This window comes from Leuresthes tenuis, unplaced genomic scaffold, assembly GCF_036924035.1.
Source record: "Leuresthes tenuis unplaced genomic scaffold, fLeuTen1.0.hap1 SCAF_74, whole genome shotgun sequence".
In the NCBI taxonomy this organism is placed as follows: Eukaryota; Metazoa; Chordata; class Actinopteri; order Atheriniformes; family Atherinopsidae; genus Leuresthes; species Leuresthes tenuis.
Genome location: NW_027325428.1, coordinates 132,078 through 154,647, shown reverse-complemented (window position 1 = coordinate 154,647; position 22,570 = coordinate 132,078). Strand labels below are relative to the sequence as shown.

At 42.2% G+C, this 22,570-nt stretch overlaps 2 non-coding genes across 2 annotated transcripts; one reads left to right on the top strand and one right to left on the bottom strand.

Moving 5' to 3' along the window:
• Positions 1 to 647: 647 nt before the first annotated feature.
• LOC140286144 (U2 spliceosomal RNA) lies at positions 648 to 835 on the bottom strand. The gene has a single exon (XR_011911031.1). It is a non-coding gene; the product is annotated as a U2 spliceosomal RNA (small nuclear RNA).
• Positions 836 to 17,913: 17,078 nt separating this feature from the next.
• LOC140286153 (U5 spliceosomal RNA) lies at positions 17,914 to 18,027 on the top strand. Its single transcript, XR_011911035.1, has one exon. It is a non-coding gene; the product is annotated as a U5 spliceosomal RNA (small nuclear RNA).
• Positions 18,028 to 22,570: the final 4,543 nt, after the last annotated feature.

The following is a 22,570-nucleotide window of genomic DNA, read 5'->3' as shown; positions in this document are numbered from 1 at the left end:
TTGTTGCCCGCTTTTCATTAATTATGGGTGGACATTCACACCTTGTCGCAGCCAAACACCTCCGCTCCCTGTTTTGATCATGTATGGTTGGACATTCGCACCTTTTCTCACCCGCTTTTTGCAAACTATGGTCGGCCATTCACAGCTTCCTCTCCACCATACTTGTATGGTGGGATATTCACACCCACTTGCATCCGAAGACCTCCGCCCTCACTTTTGTTGATATTTAGTCGGTCATTCGCACCTTACCCGCTTTTGGCAAACTATCGCCTTCTTGCAGCCAAAAACCTCTGATCTCGCTTTTGATGATGTAAGGTTGGGCATTCAGACCTTGCTTCACCTGCTTTTCACCAAATATAGTCGGACATTCACACCTTCTTGCAGCCGAACACTTCCGCTCCACCTTTTAGTTTTCTATGGGGCATTCACACCTTTTTTTTTATAAAAACACCACAGGAACACCGTATTGAGGCTTTGTTCTGACCGCTCATTCGGTTCGCGTTTCTTTCAAGCAATTCTCCTGGTTAGCCCGCACTCGGCTCGCTCCCAGAGCCGTGTTAAAGTCTACTTCGCATTCACTCTCTTTTCTCAGCAGACTAAAAGAAACTTCCATCCTGCTCCGCTGTTTGCTTTTTCACAAGAGCAGAGGAGAGCGCACCGTTCCCAGCGGCACTGCAGTACCGGGTCGATTCTTGGAGTGAACGGAGCAAGTTCCTTTTTCAAATCCTATTTATAAAAATCCATTTAATATGTAGTCCTTGCATAGACATATCACATATTAAACTGATAAAAACAGATACTACACTTGATCTTAGCCAAAAGGCCGAGAAGCGATATCTGTCCACTGGTTCACGTCCGAGGGCCCTTCCTGGCACAATGCGCACTTGTAGCGGTGTTCTTTTTATGGCCATAGTGTCACTTTGCACCTCCACCCACCCGCTGCACTGAGCACTCTTCAACCCTTTTAAATGGTATAACTTTACACTACCGCATGCTCCAGCGAGCACCATTCAAGCAACAACTTTGCACTCCAGCTTTGAACATCGGCACAGTCGCAACAAGTAAGACGACTCTACTCAGAGAAGTCACTCTGCACAGTAACAAGATTTCTTTTGCACAGACAGAAAGGGCTTCATCCACAAAGGTAAAGCCTGCCAAAAATAGAAACAACTCATTAGTGCTGCTCAACGTTGTACTTTGCAGTAAAAGAAAGAGCAAATCTAAAGTTTCAGGAATCCGAGAATAAGCTTACTTTCTTCTTTCTTCTTTACGATTTTGGATTTTGCTATAAAATGAATTCCTTCACTCAAACTAAATTAAAACTGCTAAACCGCTAATCTGTTAAATGCAAGGCAGATGTCAAATTCACCGAAATAGGATCTAAGGGTATTTGGCCAATCGAGCTGTAGCAGCTTCGGTAAAAGAGTATAAGTTGAAGAGTTTGTGAATAAAGGTGTGCGCACACATAGTGAGTTGTAGGAAAATAGGCAGGGAGCAATGCCGGCTGGGGTATATGTTCTTGTATGTTGTCTGACTGTTTGATTTGAATATGTTGTGTAAGTGTCCTGTTGAATGTTACATGTTTGGGCTTTGACACGCTTCACTGTGGTTGTTAACTGTGTGGTGTGTCCTGAAATGTTATATGTTTGGGCTGTGTGACATGCCTAATGCTTTTCAGTAGCAACCCACTTATTCATATATAGCAACTGACAACATAAGAAGTCCGGACATCTTTGATAGTAGTTGTAGAAGTATCCTTATTGATAATAGATAAACTAATTCATAGTGATAGAACAGTAGATGAACAGGTGCCTGCACATGTCTCATGAAAATAAAATGGGTGTATGATTGCTGACGGCAGAGCAATACTGCCAAACTTATGAGTTCTTGTGGCAAACTTGATTCAGTGTCTTGACGTGTATACGCTGTTTCGCTGACTTGTCACAAGAAACAAAGTGTGTTTGATAAGATCCGACCATTTTATTACGGGAGGATCAGTATGTATGGATTCTGATGTGACTGATAAACCCATTCGTATCTTAAGCATAATCTAATACGTGAGACAACGCCCTGGCACACAATCAAAAAAAAAAAAAGAGAGAGCGGTTTTGTGTCCCCACAGTCCATAATGTAGAAAAGAGAGAAAAAAGCCTTTCTGATTTGGTGTGTGTGCTCACAGTGCAGAGTGTAGAGAAAAGAGAGAAAAGAAAGCCGTTTTGGTGTCACGGGAGTTGTGACTTAAACACACACATTTCTGAATTGAGAAAGGAAATTATTTTAGAGGAAGCACTAGAGTTTAGATCCCACATTTGTTGATAGGCATTCATTTAATTTTTCTTTTAATCAGTTTTAAAGTGAATACTAACTGAGAAATGAAAAAGGTGAAGAGTTTAGAAGCTTGGTTCAAGAGCAAAACTTGGTTTATGATCAGCTGAGTCTCTAAACAGAACAGCAAAGGGCTTCATCGAACATTTAAAAAAGATTCAGATTGTTAGAATATCCAGAATTTATAGAAATGGTGGTGATTACTCTTATTTTCTAGAATGGAAATAACTGCACCATGTCTGTTTTATGAATTTAAGGGGCTAAAAAGTTTTGTTCTCGTTTTTCTATGATTAACTATGTGAGAGTCCAAACAGACAGAAGGGTTACGGCCGAGCGCTGGACCTTCCAAAAAAGATGAGACAGGCTGGACCCGTGCCATACTAGTTAAGACCTGCCTGTGGATAACAGGTTCTTTAAACTCTCACAAACTCACACACGTTCGCACACATACACCCATACACACACACATTCTTGAACTTGCTGCAAGATTAAACCTTTGCATTAACTGACTCCAGCAACTCTGAGTCTCATTGAGAGACTTTTCTCAACAATTGGGTCCTCAAACCAGATCTCAACGTTTTTTTCGCTGTCCAGGGTCGGAGCTGAAACCGTGCACGGGGGAGTCCAGTACTCCTAATGAAAGACCCCCTGCTGAATTGCGGTAATTAGGGGCCAGTGTCCACTGAAAGGGGGAAAAAGGGACGAGATCGTACTTTTGAATCAATGGCCAGAAGCCATTGGCAGTGCAGGCATCAACAATAATGGTGTTATTTCACCCATTAACACTTAAGGTACCTCATGCAGTGGCTGTGATATGGTTACTTAACAAAATATCTTTACCAGACATCTCTCCTACATAACAGTTCTTCTTTCACAGCCACACCTTGTTGTCGAGAGATGTGCTACACTTAATCCATCCACACTGCTACCTACCCCACAGATGGAAAGCCTCATGATTGCATGTCAGAAATAACCATCAGTGTTTTACCCAGGCCAGACTTAACTGATATACGTTATGAAAATGCAGAAATAACTATATTTATTCAACAGGTCAAGCAAAAAACCCTGATGGCACAAATGCTACAGGATTTACAGTAGTAACAAAAACTGAAGTTTTCTTAAATTAACCACTACCAAAAAATTACTCTGTTCAAGCGGTCGAATTGGTAGCTTTAACTGAAGCTTGTAAATTAAATAACAAAAAGGTTGTTAACGTTTACACTGACAGTCAGTATGCTAAGTGTGACCAAATTTCATCTGCAGAGGCAAAAGTTTGCAAAGCATGGAGATCTGTGAGGGAGTCTTCTGCCTGCAAAGAGAGGGAAGCGAAAACAGGAAAAGATTTAGCTGCTTGCTTAGCTGCAGCATCAGCTCTGGCATTGCCACAAGCAACAGGATCGTCTGAGTTAGTGTGAGCCGCACACTTACAGACCGAGATTGCTGTAGGCAAAAGGATCGCATCAAGAAGATCAGAAACCTGCTTGGAGTTCAGAATAGTTTTACCATCTGATTTAAGGAAATGCCTGTGTTTCCACAGCGCACCAAAGTCATGAACAACACCAAAAGCATATCTGGAATCTGTGTAAATAGTGACTTACCAGCTGCCAACTTACAAGCTTCAGTAAGTGCAATAAGCTCAGTAGTTTGAGCAGAGAAATGTTTAGGAAGAGAACCAGACAACAAAGTGTCATGTGAAGAACATACTGCAAACCAAACACAGTTAGTACCTGTGGCTGGATCACGCAAAGCTGATCCATCTACAAAAAGAATCATGTCAGAGTTTGGAAGAGGAGTCTCTAAAAGATCAGGTCGGGGTGTACAAACTTGTTCCAAAACAGCTTCACAGTCATGAGGCTCCCCATCCTCAGGAGTTGGAAGCAAAGTAGCAGGATTCAGAACAGTACAACGTTTAACAGTGACATTTGGCATATCACAGAGGTGTATCTGAGCCAACGAGCAGTTGAAAGATGTGAAGTTTTCTGCTCGAGAAGAATAATGGCAACAGCATGAGGAACCAAAACAGTCAAATTAGCGTAGCCCACAATATCTTGGGAGGCCAGGACAGCTTTCTCTGCAGCTGCAACAGCACGAAGACAACCAGGCAGGCCTGCAGCCACAGAGTCCAGTTTTGCTGAGAAATGAGCCACTGGCCTTTGCCTGCCCCATGTTCCTGCATAAGAACAGATGTCATACAACCATGCTTCTCATCAACTGCCTGTATGAAAGGTTTATGAGGATCTGGAATGCCAAGTGTTGGTGCTGTTTGAAGAGCCAGCTTAAGCTGACTAAAGGCTGATTCAGCCTCAGGAGTCCATGGAACACGATCAGCTGACTGGAGGCCTTTACCATGGATAAGAGCACCTAAGAGAGCTTCGAGAAAAGAGTAGTTAGGAATAAAGTTCCTGCAGTAAGATGTTATACCTAAGAATGACAAAAGCTGTTTTTTAGTAACCGGTTTAGGAATGATCTGAACTGCAGCAACACGTTTAGGAGAAAGTGAGCGCCCATCCTTAGAAATCACATGACCCAAAAAGGTGACTTCGTCCTGTACAAACTGTAAATTAGAAAGGCTGGCTTTATGGCCATAAGAAGGAAGATGTTTCAACAGATTCACTGTCTTTTTCACACTGTTGTTTAGATGGACTACATAAAAGGATGTCATCCACATACTGCAAAAGAGCAGAGCCTGTGGTTGATTGAAGTTAATCCAGACTAGCTTTGAGGGCAGCATTGTAAATAGTGGGACTTTCACAGTACCCCTGGCATAACCGGGTAAAAGTCCAAGATCTCCCTTCAAACTAAAAAGCAAACCAAAATGGGCTATCAGGGTGCACTGGCGACAAGTCAACCACTGAGAAAAACTGTGCATCTGATGTAATTTGAGACAAAATAGTGTGTGGGTTGGGCACAGTAGGAGCATGTGGCTGAACTGCAGCATTCACCGCTTGGAGGTCCTGTACAAAACGCCATTCATCTGGCTGGCCAGCATCTTTAATCTTTTTAACAGGAAACAATGGAGTAAGCACAGGTGAATTTTCAAAAGGAACAATAACGCCTGTTTTCTGAAAAGATTGAAAAACAGGTTTAATCCCTTTAATTGCTTCAGGCTTAAAAGGGTATTGTTTTTTACATGGACAAAAGTCTGATTTAGGGGTGACAATTACTGGTTCACAGCCTTTTATCAACCCCACATCATATTTGCTCTTAGCCCAAAGATCATTGGGCACTTCAGCCAACATGGGTATCGAAGACAAATCTGTTTCAGATAAAAAACATGCTTCAAAATGTGATTCTGTGGTAGGAATTAAGTCCACAGTTCTTTGACAATGCATTGTACTCAAAAATGTTTTTTTGTACGCTGACAATCGTTCAGAAAACATCAAATTTGGATCAGCAGGTGAAACGGTCCACTCCATTTCTCTCTGACATGTAGCAACAAACTCTCCCACACCTTGTCACTGCCAGTGTGTACGTTTGGCCAAGGAAATGTGAGGGCGAGTACCACAAACATTAAAAAAATCGAAGTGCTCTGGAGTGAGCGACACAGCCAATAAAGTAGGCGCACATATTTTTTCACTTCTTCTCATAGTCATTGTCAGGCCCCAAAGAAATGTGTGATGTGCAGTGCAAATCAGTAGGTTGCATGAAATCAGAAAGGGGTGAAACTAACGCTTTTGCTTCTTCCACTAGTTGTTGTGAAAAAGGAGAGCTGGGAAGTTTCCACTCATAAGCATATGTAAGTGCCGATGAATCAAACTGCACTGCTGTGAAAACTTTGTCAGACTGTAACATAACCTTAACACCCTCTGGTGTAGAAGTTAAAATAATGCCTAATTTACACATGAGATCACAGCCCATCAGGTTAATGGGACACAACTCTGATAACAAAAATGAGTGTTTAAAGGAGAGCTCATCGGGAGTGACAACACGCAATGGGCATTGTCATTTTCTCCTTCACAACCTGGCCTGATGCAGACATAGAGTAAACGTGGTTTCCACTTAACTTTGGAGGACAATCAAACTCCCCTGACGTCACTACTGATGAACATAATTTCCTATATTCTGAGAGAAATATCTTTGCTCTAGGACGGAAATAGCATGCAAAACTTTACTACGTGAATCACAGTCGGCAAGCGTTTCTTCACTACACAGAGCAGGAAAAATGTGTGAGTGTGTTTATGCTATCACCCATTAGTGGAGGCTCCGCTGCCGCGTGACGTCTAGAAATATTTAAACAAAAAAACAACGTTGTACTTTGCAGTAAAAGAAAGAGCAAATCTAAAGTTTCAGGAATCCAAGAATAAGCTTACTTTCATGAGTTCTGCACGATTTCGGATTTTGCTATAAAATGAATTGCTTTGCTCAAACCAAGTTAAAACTGCTTTGTCCTTCCATATTCATCAATGTCTAGATCGACTTCAACAAAGAAAAACATTGGACTTTGCAGTAGAAGAAGTTGAAATCCATCTACACATTGATAAATATGAAGGACAAAGCAGTTCCCACTTGCCCATAAGGAAATAAGCTTATTCTCGGATTCCTGATCCTTCAGTTTTGCTCTTTCTTCTACTGCAAAATACAATGTTGTTCTTTGTTGAAGTCGATCTAGACATTGATAAATATGAAGGAAAAAGCAGTTTTAACTTGGTTTGAGTGAATGAATTCATTTTATACATAAAATCCGAAATCGTGCAGAACTCATGAAAATAAGCTTATTCTCGGATTCCTAAAACTTTTGATTTGCTCTTTCTTTTATTGCAAAGTACAACGTTGTTTTTTTGTTTAAATCTATCGAGACATTGATATATATGAAGGTAAAAGCCGTTTTAACATAGTTTGAGTGAAGGAATTAATTTTATAGATAAAATCCCAAATCATGCAGAACTCCTCAAAAGGGAGGTATGGCTTAATCACAAGTGTGGCTCATTCTCATTCAGGGTAATATGAGGAAGTTTATGCTTGAAATATATGTAGAAATGGGTACATATGAAGGACAAAGCAGTGTTAACTTAGTTTGCGTGAAGAAATTCATTTTATACATAAAATCCGAAATCGTGCAGAACTCATGAAAATAAGCTTATTCTCGGATTCCTAAAACTTTTGATTTGCACTTTCTTTTACTGCAAAGTACAACGATGTTTTTTGTTGAAATCTATCTAGACATTGATAAATACCAGCCGAAACTCTGCTGCCGCTTTTGATAATTTATGGTTGGGCATTCTTACCTTTTCTTACCCGCTTTTTACAAATTATGATCTTACATTCACACCTACTTGCAGTCGAACAACTTCTCATCCACTTATGATCATGTGCGGTTGGGCTTTCGCACCTTTTCTTACCCATTTTTCAGTAATTATGGGTGGACATTCAGACCTTCTTGCAGCCGAAAACCTCCGCTCCTCTTTTGATCATACATTGTCGGGCATTGACACCTTGTCTTACCCGCTTTTTACAAACTTTAGTCGGACATTCAAACCTTCTTGCAGCTGAACCGCCTCCGCTCCCTGTTTTGATCATATATGGTCTGGTAATAGTACCTTTTCTTACCCGTTTGTGAGTAATTATGGCTGGACATTCACACCTTCTTGCAGCCGAACACAACCTCTCCCGCTTTTGATGATATATGGTCCGGCATTCTAGTCTTTTCTATCACATTTTTCAGCAATTATGATCTGATATTCACACCTACTTGCAGTCGAACAGCTCTGCTCCCGGTTTTGATTATGTTCGGTTGGATATTCAAACCTTTTCTTAACTGCTTTTTACAAACTTTGGTCGGACGTTCACACCTTCTTGCAGCCGAACACCCCCGCTTCCGCTTTTGATGGTATATATTCGGGTATTCGAACCTTCTCTTACCCGCTTTTTACAAACCATGGTTGGACTTTCATACCTTCTTGTAGCTGAACAACTCCACTCCTGCTTTTGATGATTTATAGTTGGACATTCGCATCTTTTCCTATCCATTTTTCAGTAATTATGGGTGGATATTCACATCTTCTTGCAGCTGAACACCTCCTCTCCCGCTAATCATCATGTAAGGTTTGATATTCGAAAATTTTCTTTTATGTTTTAAAGCAATTATTAATGGATATTCAAACCTACTTGCAGCCGAACACCACCTCTCCCGCTTTTGATGATGTATGGACCGGCATTCTTACCTTTTCTAACACATTTTTCAGCAATTATGGTTGGAGAATCACACTTACTCACAGCCGAACAACTCCGCTACGGCATTTGATGGTGTATAGTCGGGATTTCTCACCCTTTCTCATCAGCTTTTTGCAAATTATTCTCTGACATTCACACCTACTTGCAGTCGAACAGCTCTGCTCCCGCTTTTGATTATCTTTGGTTAGATATTCGAACCTTTTCTTAACTGCTTTTTTACAAACTTTGGTCGGACGTTCACACCTTCTTGCAGCCGAACACCTACGCTTCCGGTTTTGATAGTGTATATTCGGGCATACGAACCTTTTCTTACCCGCTTTTTACAAACCATGGTCGGACTTTCACACCTTCTCTTAGCTGAACAACTCCGCTCCCTCTTTTGATTGTGTACAGTCGGGTAATTTAACCTTTTCTTACCAGCTTTTTACCAACTATGATCGGACATTCACACCGTCTTACAGCGGAACACCTTCGCTCCCACTTTTGATGGTGTATGTTCAGGCATTCGAACCTTTTCTTACCCGCTTTTTACAAACCAGGGACGGACTTTCACACCTTTTAGTAGCCGAACAACTCCGCTCCCGCTATTTATTGTGTACAGTCGGGTATTTTAACCTTTTCTTACCCGCTTTTTACCAACTATGGTTGGACATTCACACCGTCTTACAGCGGAACACCTCTGCTCCCGCTTTTGATGGTGTATAGTCGGGCATTCGAACCTTTTCTTACCCGCTTTTTACAAACTATGGTGGGACATTCAAACCTTCTTGTATCCGAAAACCTCCGCTCTCTCTTTTGATCATACATTGTCGGACATTCGCACCTTTTCTTACCCGCTTTTTACAAACCAAGGTCGGACTTTCACACCTTCTTGTAGCCGAACACATCCGCTCCCGCTATTGATTGTGTACAGTCGGGTATTTTAACCTTTTCTTACCCGCTTTTTACCAAGTATGGTCGGACATTCACACCTTCGTACAGCGGAACACCTCCGCTCCCTCTTTTGATGGTGTATGTTCGGGTATTCAAACCTTTTCTTACCTGCTTTTTCTAAACTATGGTCGGCTATTCACAGCTTCCTCTCCACCATACTTGTATGGTTGGATATTCACACCCACTTGCATCCGAAGACCTCCGCCCCAAATTTTGTTGATATTTAGTCGGACATTCGCACCTTACCCGCTTTTGGCAAACTATGGCCTTCTTGCAGCCAAACACCTTGATCTCGCTTTTGATGATGTAAGGTTGGGCATTCAGACCTTGCTTCACCTGCTTTTCACCAAATATAGTCGGACATTCACACCTTCTTGCAGCCGAACACTTCCGCTCCACCTTTTAGTGTTCTATCACACCTTTTTTTCACCGCATTTTATACATTATGGTCAGAAATTTTCAACCACTCTCATCCGAAGACCTCTCCTCCCGCTTTCTTTAATATATTTGAACTTTAGTCGGACATTCAAACCTTCTTGCAGCTGAACCACCTCCGCTCCCTGTTTTGATCATATATGGTCTGGCAATACTACCTTTTCTTACCCGTTTGTGAGTAATTATGGCTGGACATTCACACCTACTTGCAGCCGAACACAACCTCTCTCGCTTTTGATGATGTATGGACCGGCATTTTTACCTTTTCTAACACATTTTTCAGCAATTATGGTCGGAGATTCACACCTACTCACAGCCGAACAACTCCGCTCCCGCATTTGATGATGTATAGTCGGGCATTCTCACCCTTTCTCATCAGCTTTTTGCAAATTATGATCTGACATTCACACCTACTTGCAGTCGAACAGCTCTGCTCCCGCTTTTGATTATGTATGGTTGGATATTCGAACCTTTTCTTAACTGCTTTTTACAAACTTTGGTTGTACGTTCACACCTTCTTGTAGCCGAACACATGCACTCCTGCTTTTGATGATGTATGGTTGGGCATTCGTACCTTTTTTTTACCCATTTTTCAGGTATTATGGGTGGACATTCACACCTTCTTGCAGCTGAACACCTCCTCTCCCACTTATGACCATGTGTGGTTTGATTTTCGAAAATTTTCTTTCATGTTTTCCAGCAATTATTGATGGACATTTAGACCTTCTTTCAGCTGAACACCACCTCTCCCGATTTTGATTATGTATGGACCGGCATTTTTACCTTTTCTAACACATTTTTCAGCAATTATGGTTGGAGATTCACACCTACTCACAGCCGAACAACTCCGCTACCGCATTTGATGGTGTATAGTCGGGCATTCTCACCCTTTCTCATCAGCTTTTTGCTAATTATGATCTGACATTCACACCTACTTTCAGTCGAACAGCTCTGCTCCCGCTTTTGATTATGTTTGTTTAGATATTCGAACCTTTTCTTAACTGCTTTTTACAAACTTTGGTTGGACGTTCACAATATCTTGCAGCCGAACACCTCCGCTTCCGCTTTTGATGGTGTATATTCGGGCATACGAACCTTTTCTTACCCGCTTTTTACAAACCAAGGTCGGACTTTCACACCTTCTCTTAGCTGAACAACTCCGCTCCCTCTTTTGATTGTGTACAGTCGGGTAATTTAACCTTTTCTTACCCGCTTTTTACCATCTATGGTCGGACATTCACACCGTCTTACAGCGGAACACCTCCGCTCCCTCTTTTGATGATGTATGGTTAGGCATTCGCACCTTTTCTTATCCATTTTTCAGTAATTATGGGTAGACATTCACACCTTCTTGCAGCTGAACACCTCCTCTCCCGCTTATGATCATGTGCAGTTTGATATTTGAAAATTTTCTTTCATGTTTTCTAGCAATTATTGATGGACATTCAGACCGTCTTGCAGCTGAACACCTCCGCTCCCACTTTTGATGGTGTATAGTCGGGCTTTCGAGCCTTTTCTTCCCCGGTTTTTACAAATTATGGTTGGACATTCAGACCTTCTTGCAGCCGAAAACTTCCACTCCCTCTTTTGATCATACATTGTCGGGCATTCGCACCTTTTCTTACCCGGTTTTTACAAACCATGGTCGGACTTTCACACCTTTTAGTAGCCGAACAACTCCGCTCCCGCTATTGATTGTGTACAGTCGGGTATTTTAACCTTTTCTTACCCGCTTTTTACCAACTATGGTTGGACATTCACACCTTCTTACAGCAGAACACCTCCGCTCCCTGTTTTGATTATGTATGGTTTGACATTCGCACCTTCTCTCACCCGCCTTTTACTATGGTCGGCCATTCACAGCTTCCTCTCCACCATACTTGTATGGTGGGATATTCACACCCACTTGCATCCGAAGACCTCCGCCCCCACTTTTGTTGATATTTAGTCGGTCATTCGCACCTTACCCGCTTTTGGCAAACTATGGCCTTCTTGCAGCCAAACACCTCTGATCTCGCTTTTGATGATGTAAGGTTGGGCATTCAGACCTTGCTTCACCTGCTTTTCACCAAATATAGTCGGACATTCACACCCACTTGCATCCGAAGACCTCCGCCCCAAATTTTGTTGATATTTAGTCGGACATTCGCACCTTACCCGCTTTTGGCAAACTATGGCCTTCTTGCAGCCAAACACCTCTGATCTCGCTTTTGATGATGTAAGGTTGGGCATTCAGACCTTGCTTCACCTGCTTTTCACCAAATATAGTCGGACATTCACACCTTCTTGCAGCCGAACACTTCCGCTCCACCTTTTAGTGTTCTATCACACCTTTTTTTCACCGCATTTTATACATTATGGTTGGAAATTTTCAACCACTCTCATCCGAAGACCTCTCCTCCCGCTTTTGTTAATATATTTGAACTTTAGTCAGACATTCAAACCTTCTTGCAGCTGAACCACCTCCGCTCCCTGTTTTGATCATATATGGTCTGGCAATACTACCTTTTCTTACCCGTTTGTGAGTAATTATGGCTGGACATTCACACCTACTTGCAGCCGAACACAACCTCTCTCGCTTTTGATGATGTATGGACCGGCATTCTTACCTTTTCTAACACATTTTTCAGCAATTATGGTCGGAGATTCACACCTACTCACAGCCGAACAACTCCGCTCCCGCATTTGATGGTGTATAGTCGGGCATTCTCACCCTTTCTCATCAGCTTTTTGCAAATTATGATCTGACATTCACACCTACTTGCAGTCGAACAGCTCTGCTCCCGCTTTTGATTATGTATGGTTGGATATTCGAACCTTTTCTTAACTGCTTTTTACAAACTTTGGTTGGACGTTCACACCTTCTTGTAGCCGAACACATGCACTCCTGCTTTTGATGATGTATGGTTGGGCATTCGCACCTTTTTTTTACCCATTTTTCAGGTATTATGGGTGGACATTCACACCTTCTTGCAGCTGAACACCTCCTCTCCCACTTATGATCATGTGTGGTTTGATTTTCGAAAATTTTCTTTCATGTTTTCTAGCAATTATTGATGGACATTTAGACCTTCTTGCAGCTGAACACCACCTCTCCAGATTTTGATGATGTATGGACCGGCATTTTTACCTTTTCTAACACATTTTTCAGCAATTATGGTTGGAGATTCACACCTACTTGCAGCCGAACAACTCCGCTACCGCATTTGATGGTGTATAGTCGGGCATTCTCACCCTTTCTCATCAGCTTTTTACAAATTATGATCTGACATTCACACCTACTTCCAGTCGAACAGCTCTGCTCCCGCTTTTGATTATGTTTGGTTAGATATTCGAACCTTTTCTTAACTGCTTTTTACAAACTTTGATCGGACGTTCACAATATCTTGTAGCCGAACACCTCCGCTTCCGCTTTTGATGGTGTATATTCGGGCATACGAACCTTTTCTTACCCGCTTTTTACAAACCAAGGTTGGACTTTCACACCTTCTCTTAGCTGAACAACTCCGCTCCCTCTTTTGATTGTGTACAGTCGGGTAATTTAACCTTTTCTTACCCGCTTTTTACCATCTATGGTCGGACATTCACACCGTCTTACAGCGGAACACCTCCGCTCCCTCTTTTGATGATGTATGGTTAGGCATTCGCACCTTCTCTCACCCGCCTTTTACTATGGTTGGCCATTCACAGCTTCCTCTCCACCATACTTGTATGGTGGGATATTCACACCCACCTGCATCCGAAGACCTCCGCCCCCACTTTTGTTTATATTTAGTCGGTCATTCGCACCTTACCCGCTTTTGGCAAACTATGGCCTTCTTGCAGCCAAACACCTCTGATCTCGCTTTTGATGATGTAAGGTTGGGCATTCAGACCTTGCTTCACCTGCTTTTCACCAAATATAGTCGGACATTCACACCCACTTGCATCCGAAGACCTCCGCCCCAAATTTTGTTGATATTTAGTCGGACATTCGCACCTTACCCGCTTTTGGCAAACTATGGCCTTCTTGCAGCCAAACACCTCTGATCTCGCTTTTGATGATGTAAGGTTTGGCATTCAGACCTTGCTTCACCTGCTTTTCACCAAATATAGTCGGACAGTCACACCTTCTTGCAGCCGAACACTTCCGCTCCACCTTTTAGTGTTCTATCACACCTTTTTTTCACCGCATTTTATACATTATGGTTGGAAATTTTCAACCACTCTCATCCGAAGACCTCTCCTCCCGCTTTTGTTAATATATTTGAACTTTAGTCGGACATTCAAACCTTCTTGCAGCTGAACCACCTCCGCTCCCTGTTTTGATCATATATGGTCTGGCAATACTACCTTTTCTTACCCGTTTGTGAGTAATTATGGCTGGACATTCACACCTACTTGCAGCCGAACACAACCTCTCTCGCTTTTGATGATGTATGGACCGGCATTCTTACCTTTTCTAACACATTTTCCAGCAATTATGGTCGGAGATTCACACCTACTCACAGCCGAACAACTCCGCTACCGCATTTGATGGTGTATAGTCGGGCATTCTCACCCTTTCTCATAAGCTTTTGGCAAATTATGATCTGACATTCACACCTACTTGCAGTCGAACAGCTCTGCTCCCGCTTTTGATTATGTATGGTTGGATATTCGAACCTTTTCTTAACTGCTTTTTACAAACTTTGGTTGGACGTTCACACCTTCTTGTAGCCGAACACATGCACTCCTGCTTTTGATGATGTATGGTTGTGCATTCGCACCTTTTTTTTACCCATTTTTCAGGTATTATGGGTGGACATTCACACCTTCTTGCAGCTGAACACCTCCTCTCCCACTTATGATCATGTGTGGTTTGATTTTCGAAAATTTTCTTTCATGTTTTCTAGCAATTATTGATGGACATTTAGACCTTCTTGCAGCTGAACACCACCTCTCCCGATTTTGATGATGTATGGACCGGCATTTTTACCTTTTCTAACACATTTTTCAGCAATTATGGTTGGAGATTCACACCTACTCACAGCCGAACAACTCCGCTACCGCATTTGATGGTGTATAGTCGGGCATTCTCACCCTTTCTCATCAGCTTTTTGCAAATTATGATCTGACATTCACACCTACTTCCAGTTGAACAGCTCTGCTCCCGCTTTTGATTATGTTTGGTTAGATATTCGAACCTTTTCTTAACTGCTTTTTACAAACTTTGGTCGGACGTTCACAATATCTTGCAGCCGAACACCTCTGCTTCCGCTTTTGATGGTGTATATTCGGGCATACGAACCTTTTCTTACCCGCTTTTTACAAACCAAGGTCGGACTTTCACACCTTCTCTTAGCTGAACAACTCCTCTCCCTCTTTTGATTGTGTACAGTCGGGTAATTTAACCTTTTCTTACCCGCTTTTTACCAACTATGGTTGGACATTCACACCTTCTTACAGCAGAACACCTCTGCTCCCTGTTTTGATTATGTATGGTTTGACATTCGCACCTTCTCTCACCCGCCTTTTACTATGGTCGGCCATTCACAGCTTCCTCTCCACCATACTTGTATGGTGGGATATTCACACCCACTTGCATCCGAAGACCTCCGCCCCCACTTTTGTTGATATTTAGTCGGTCATTCGCACCTTACCCGCTTTTGGCAAACTTTGGCCTTCTTGCAGCCAAACACCTCTGATCTCGCTTTTGATGATGTAAGGTTGGGCATTCAGACCTTGCTTCACCTGCTTTTCACCAAATATAGTCGGACATTCACACCCACTTGCATCCGAAGACCTCCGCCCCAAATTTTGTTGATATTTAGTCGGACATTCGCACCTTACCCGCTTTTGGCAAACTATGGCCTTCTTGCAGCCAAACACCTCTGATCTCGCTTTTGATGATGTAAGGTTGGGCATTCAGACCTTGCTTCACCTGCTTTTCACCAAATATAGTCGGACATTCACACCTTCTTGCAGCCGAACACTTCCGCTTTTAGTGTTCTATGAGGCATTCACATATTTTCTTTCACCGTATTTTATAGATTATGGTTGGAAATTCTCACCCACTCTCATCCGAAGACCTCTCCTCCCGCTTTTGTTAATATATAGTCGGGCATTCGAACCTTTTCTTACCCGCTTTTTACAAATTATGGTCGAACATTCACACCTACTTGCAGCTGAATACTTCCGCTCCACCTTTTAGGTATGTATGGTTGGCATTTGCACTTCTTTTTATACTGATTGCTGAAGATTAAGTTGTTCTTTCTCAAACTACAATTTTTTTTTAATCGTTGAAACTTGATTAGACATGAATAAATATGAAGGACAAAGCAGTCTTAACTTGGTTTGAGTTAATGAATTCGTTTTATAGGAGAATCCGAATTCGTGCATAACTCATAAAATAGAGCTTATTTTCGGATTCCTGAAGAATGAGTCTGGTTCTTTCTCATAATACAAAGTTTGTTGTTTATTGTTGAAACTTCATCAGAAGTGAAGAAATAAATGAATGCCTATCAACAAATGTGGGATCTAAACTCTACTGCTTCCTCTAAAATAATTTCCTTTCTCAATTTAGAAATGTGTGTGTGTAAGTCACAACACCCGTGACACCAAAACGGCTTTCTTTTCTCTACACTCTGCACTATGAGCACACACACCAAATCAGAAAGGCTTTTTTCTCTCTTTTCTACATTATGGACTGTGGGGACACAAAACCGCTCTCTCTCTTTTTTTTTTTTTATCGTCTGCCAGGGCGTTGTCTCACGTATTAGATTATGCTTAAGATACGAATGGGTTTATCAGTCACATCAGAATCCATACATACTGATCCTCCCGTAATAAAATGGTCGGATCTTATCAAACACACTTTGTTTCTTGTGACAATCAAGTCAGCGAAACAGCGTATACACGTCAAGACACTGAATCAAGTTTCCCACAAGAACTCATAAGTTTGGCAGTATTGCTCTGCCGTCAGCAATCATACACCCATTTTATTTTCGTGAGACATGTGCAAGCACCTGTTCATCTACTGTTCTATCACTATGAATTAGTGATCTATTATCAATAAGGATACTTCTACAACTACTATCAAAGTATGTCCGGACTTCTTATGTTGTCAGTTGCTATATATGAATAAGTGGGTAGCTACTGACAAGCATTAAGCATGTCACACAGCCCAAACATATAACATTTCAGGACACACCACACAGTTAACAACCACAGTGAAGCGTGTCAAAGCCCAAACATGTAACATTCAACAGGACACTTACACAACACATTCAAATCAAACAGTCAGACAACATACAAGAACATATACCCCAGCCGGCATTGCTCCCTGCCTATTTTCGTACAGCACACTATGTGTGCGCACACCTTTATTCACAAACTCTTCAACTTATACTCTTTTACCGAAGCTGCTACAGCTCGATTGGCCGAATACCCTTTGATCCTATTTCGGTGAATTTGACATCTGCCTTACATATAACAGATTAGCGGTTTAGCAGTTTTAATTTAGTTTGAGTGAAGGAATTCATTTTATAGCAAAATCCGAAATCGTGAAGAACTCATGAAAGTAAGCTTATTCTCGGATTCCTGAAACTTTAGATTTGCTCTTTCTTTTACTGCAAAGTACAACGTTGTTTTTTTTGTTTAAATCTTTCTAGACATGGTAAATATTAAGGACAAAGCAGTTTTCACATAGTTTGAGTGAAGGAATTCATTTTATAGATAAAATCCCAAGAGTCTGCTGAGAAAAGAGAGTGAATGCGAAGTAGACTTTAACACGGCTATGGGAGCGAGCCGAGTGTGGGCTAACCAGGAGAATTGCTTGAAAGAAACGCGACCCCGAATGAGCGGTCAGAACAAAGCCTCAATACGGGATTCTCGTGGTGTTTTTGTTGCTGCCTTGTCTTTTGCACAGAGTAAAAGACAAGGCAGCCATCGAATAGGGCCCGATTGTTCCTACTTGGTCAGCCGAGGAGCAAGGGGGGGGAGCAAGCGTCTCAACCAAGCAAAGCTCACCATGGGGAAGGTGGCTATGCCAACAAGCCTGATGCCCTGCTCCCGCAGTGACGGATAATCGTACTCTGGTTTCTCTTCATAACGTACAAGTCTTTCGCCTTTTACTAAAGATTTCTGTGGAGAGCAGCACTAATGAGTTGTTTCTATTTTTGGCAGGCTTTACCTTTGCGGGTGAAGCCCTTTCTGTCTGTGCAAAAGAAATCTTCTTACTGTGCAGAGTGACTTCTCTGAGTAGAGTCGCCTTACTATTTGCGACTGTGCCGATGTTCGAAGCTGGAGTGCAAAGTTGTTGCTTGAATGGTGCTTGCTGGAGCGTGCGGGAGTGCAAAGTTATACCATTTAAAAGGGCTGAAGAGTGCTCAGTGCAGCGGGTGGGCGACACTCTGGCCACCTTGAAAACCGAGGTTACATCCACTACCAGGGTCAGCCCAAGTTCTGCCGCAAGTGTGGTGAGCATGGGCACCTGGTTGAGGCTTGTACCAAGGTGTTATGTGGGAAGAGCAGAGAAATTGGGCAAACTTTTGGAGAGTGTCCAAATGGCAGGAAATGTAATCTCTGTGGAGAATTAAATCACCTCTTCAGAGATTGCCCTAAATCTTTTGCCAACAAATTAAAGACGGTAAAGCCACAGTCAAGCCAACAAAGAGAAGGACCAAAGGTGACAGTTGGTGAACAAAGTGAAGAGGTTGACCCAATAAATTCAAACTTCCCGCCAAAAGCTTGGATTGGAAGTGAGGAGCAAAAAGGGGAGGGGCCTGTAGAGGCCTCACCACTCAGTGTTGAAGTCTGTGAGAATTCACAGGCAGAGGGTGGAGCTACGCTAAATGAGGAGGAAGAGCAGACTGGTGAGTCTAGTGAAGATACTCACCTCCCCGAAGGTCAACAGAAGGTCAATTTGTTGATAGGCATTCATTTATTTCTTCACTTCTGATGAAGTTTCAACAATAAACAACAAACTTTGTATTATGAGAAAGAACCAGAATCATTCTACAGGAATCCGAAAATAAGCTCTATTTTATGAGTTATGCACGAATTCGGATTCTCCTATAAAACGAATTCCTTAACTCAAACCAAGTTAAGACTGCTTTGTCCTTCATATTTATTCATGTCTAATCAAGTTTCAACGATAAACAACGTTGTACTTTGTAGAATGAGAAAGAACTTCTTCAGCAATAAGCATCTCTCGACATATGACGAAGTACAGATTTTGCTATAAAATTAATTCCTTCTATCAGCCTGACTTAAAACTGTTTGTCCTCCTTATTTATCCACTTCAAATCAAGTTTCAACAATTAAAAAAAATTTGTAGTTTGAGAAAGAACAACTTAATCTTCAGCAATCAGTATAAAAAGAGGTGCAAATGCCAACCATACATACCTAAAAGGTGGAGCGGAAGTATTCAGCTGCAAGTAGGTGTGAATGTTCGACCATAATTTGTAAAAAGCGGGTAAGAAAAGGTTCGAATGCCCGACTATATATTAACAAAAGCGGGAGGAGAGGTCTTCGGATGAGAGTGGGTGAGAATTATTCTATAAAATACGGTGAAAAAAAATATGTGAATGCCTCATAGAACACTAAAAGCGGAAGTGTTCGGCTGCAAGAAGGTGTGAATGTCCGACTATATTTGGTGAAAAGCAGGTGAAGCAAGGTCTGAATGCCCAACCTTACATCATCAAAAGCGAGATCAGAGGTGTTTGGCTGCAAGAAGGCCATAGTTTGCCAAAAGCAGGTAAGGTGCGAATGTCCGACTAAATATCAACAAAATTTGGGGCGGAGGTCTTCGGATGCAAGTGGGTGTGAATGTCCGACTATATTTGGTGAAAAGCAGGTGAAGCAAGGTCTGAATGCCCAACCTTACATCATCAAAAGCGAGATCAGAGGTGTTGGGCTGCAAGAAGGCCATAGTTTGCCAAAAGCGGGTAAGGTGCGAATTACCGACTAAATATCAACAAAAGTGGGGGCGGAGGTCTTCGGATGCAGGTGGGTGTGAATATCCCACCATACAAGTATGGTGGAGAGGAAGCTGTGAATGGCCGACCATAGTAAAAGGCGGGTGAGAGAAGGTGCGAAAGTCAAACCATACATAATCAAAACAGGGAGCGGAGGTGTTCTGCTGTAAGAAGGTGTGAATGTCCAACCATAGTTGGTAAAAAGCGGGTAAGAAAAGGTTAAAATACCCGACTGTACACAATCAATAGCGGGAGCGGAGTTGTTCGGCTACTAAAAGGTGTGAAAGTCCGACCATGGTTTGTAAAAGCGGGTAAGAAAAGGTGCGAATGCCCGACAATGTATGATCAAAAGAGGGAGTGGAGGTTTTCGGCTGCAAGAAGGTCTGAATGTCCAACCATAATTTGTAAAAACCGGGGAAGAAAAGGCTCGAAAGCCCGACTATACACCATCAAAAGTGGGAGCGGAGGTGTTCAGCTGCAAGACGGTCTGAATGTCCATCAATAATTGCTAGAAAACATGAAAGAAAATTTTCGAATATCAAACTGCACATGATCATAAGCGGGAGAGGAGGTGTTCAGCTGCAAGAAGGTGTGAATGTCTACCCATAATTACTGAAAAATGGGTAAGAAAAGGTGCGAATGCCTAACAATACATCATCAAAAGAGAGAGCGGAGGTGTTCCGCTGTAAGACGGTGTGAATGTCCGAACATAGATGGTAAAAAGCGGGTAAGAAAAGGTTAAATTACACGACTGTACACAATCAAAAGAGGGAGCGGAGTTGTTCAGCTAAGAGAAGGTGTGAAAGTCCGACCTTGGTTTGTAAAAAGCGGGTAAGAAAAGGTTCGTATGCCCGAATATACACCATCAAAAGCGGAAGCGGAGGTGTTCGGCTGCAAGATATTGTGAACGTCCGACCAAAGTTTGTAAAAAGCAGTTAAGAAAAGGTTCGAATATCTAACTAAACATAATCAAAAGCGGGAGCAGAGCTGTTCGACTTGAAGTAGGTGTGAATGTCAGATCATAATTTGCAAAAAGCTGATGAGAAAGGGTGAGAATGCCCGACTATACACCATCAAATGCGGTAGCGGAGTTGTTCGGCTGTGAGTAGGTGTGAATCTCCAACCATAATTGCTGAAAAATGTGTTAGAAAAGGTAAAAATGCCGGTCCATACATAATCAAAATCGGGAGAGGTGGTGTGCAGCTGCAAGAAGGTCTAAATTTCCATCAATAATTGCTAGAAAACATGAAAGAAAATTTTCGAAAATCAAACCACACATGATCATAAGTGGGAGAGGAGGTGTTCAGCTGCAAGAAGGTGTGAATGTCCACCCATAATACCTGAAAAATGGGTAAAAAAAAGGTGCGAATGCCCAACCATACATCATCAAAAGCAGGAGTGCATGTGTGCGGCTACAAGAAGGTGTGAATGTCCGACCAAAGTTTGTAAAAAGCAGTTAAGAAAAGGTTCGAATATCCAACCATACATAATCAAAAGCGGGAGCAGAGCTGTTCGACTGCAAGTAGGTGTGAATGTCAGATCATAATTTGCAAAAAGCTGATGAGAAAGGGTGAGAATGCCCGACTATACACCATCAAATGCGGAAGCGGAGTTGTTCGGCTGTTAGTAGGTGTGAATCTACAACCATAATTGCTGAAAAATGTGTTAGAAAAGGTAAAAATGCCGGTCCATACATAATCAAAATCGGGAGAGGTGGTGTTCAGCTGCAAGAAGGTCTAAATGTCCATCAATAATTGCTAGAAAACATGAAAGAAAATTTTCGAAAATCAAACCACACAAGATCATAAGTGGGAGAGGAGGTGTTCAGCTGCAAGAAGGTGTGAATGTCCACCCATAATACCTGAAAAATGGGTAAAAAAAAGGTGCGAATGCCCAACCATACATCATCAAAAGCAGGAGTGCATGTGTTCGGCTACAAGAAGGTGTGAACGTCCAACCAAAGTTTGTAAAAAGCAGTTAAGAAAAGGTTCGAATATCCAACCATACATAATCAAAAGCGGGAGCAGAGCTGTTCGACTGCAAGTAGGTGTGAATGTCAGATCATAATTTGCAAAAAGCTGATGAGAAAGGGTGAGAATGCCCGACTATACACCATCAAATGCGGGAGCGGAGTTGTTCGGCTGTGAGTAGGTGTGAATCTCCGACCATAATTGCTGGAAAATGTGTTAGAAAAGGTAAGAATGCCGGTCCATACATCATCAAAAGCGAGAGAGGTTGTGTTCGGCTACAAGTAGGTGTGAATGTCCAGCCATAATTACTCACAAACGGGTAAGAAAAGGTAGTATTGCCAGACCATATATGATCAAAACAGGGAGCGGAGGTGGTTCAGCTGCAAGAAGGTTTGAATGTCCGACTAAAGTTCAAATATATTAACAAAAGCGGGAGGAGAGGTCTTCGGATGAGAGTGGTTGAAAATTTCCAACCATAATGTATAAAATGCGGTGAAAAAAAGGTGTGATAGAACACTAAAAGGTGGAGCGGAAGTGTTCGGCTGCAAGAAGGTGTGAATGTCCGACTATATTTGGTGAAAAGCAGGTGAAGCAAGGTCTGAATGCCCAACCTTACATCATCAAAAGCGAGATCAGAGGTGTTTGGCTGCAAGAAGGCCATAGTTTGCCAAAAGCGGGTAAGGTGCGAATGTCCGACTAAATATCAACAAAATTTGGGGCGGAGGTCTTCGGATGCAAGTGGGTGTGAATGTCCGACTATATTTGGTGAAAAGCAGGTGAAGCAAGGTCTGAATGCCC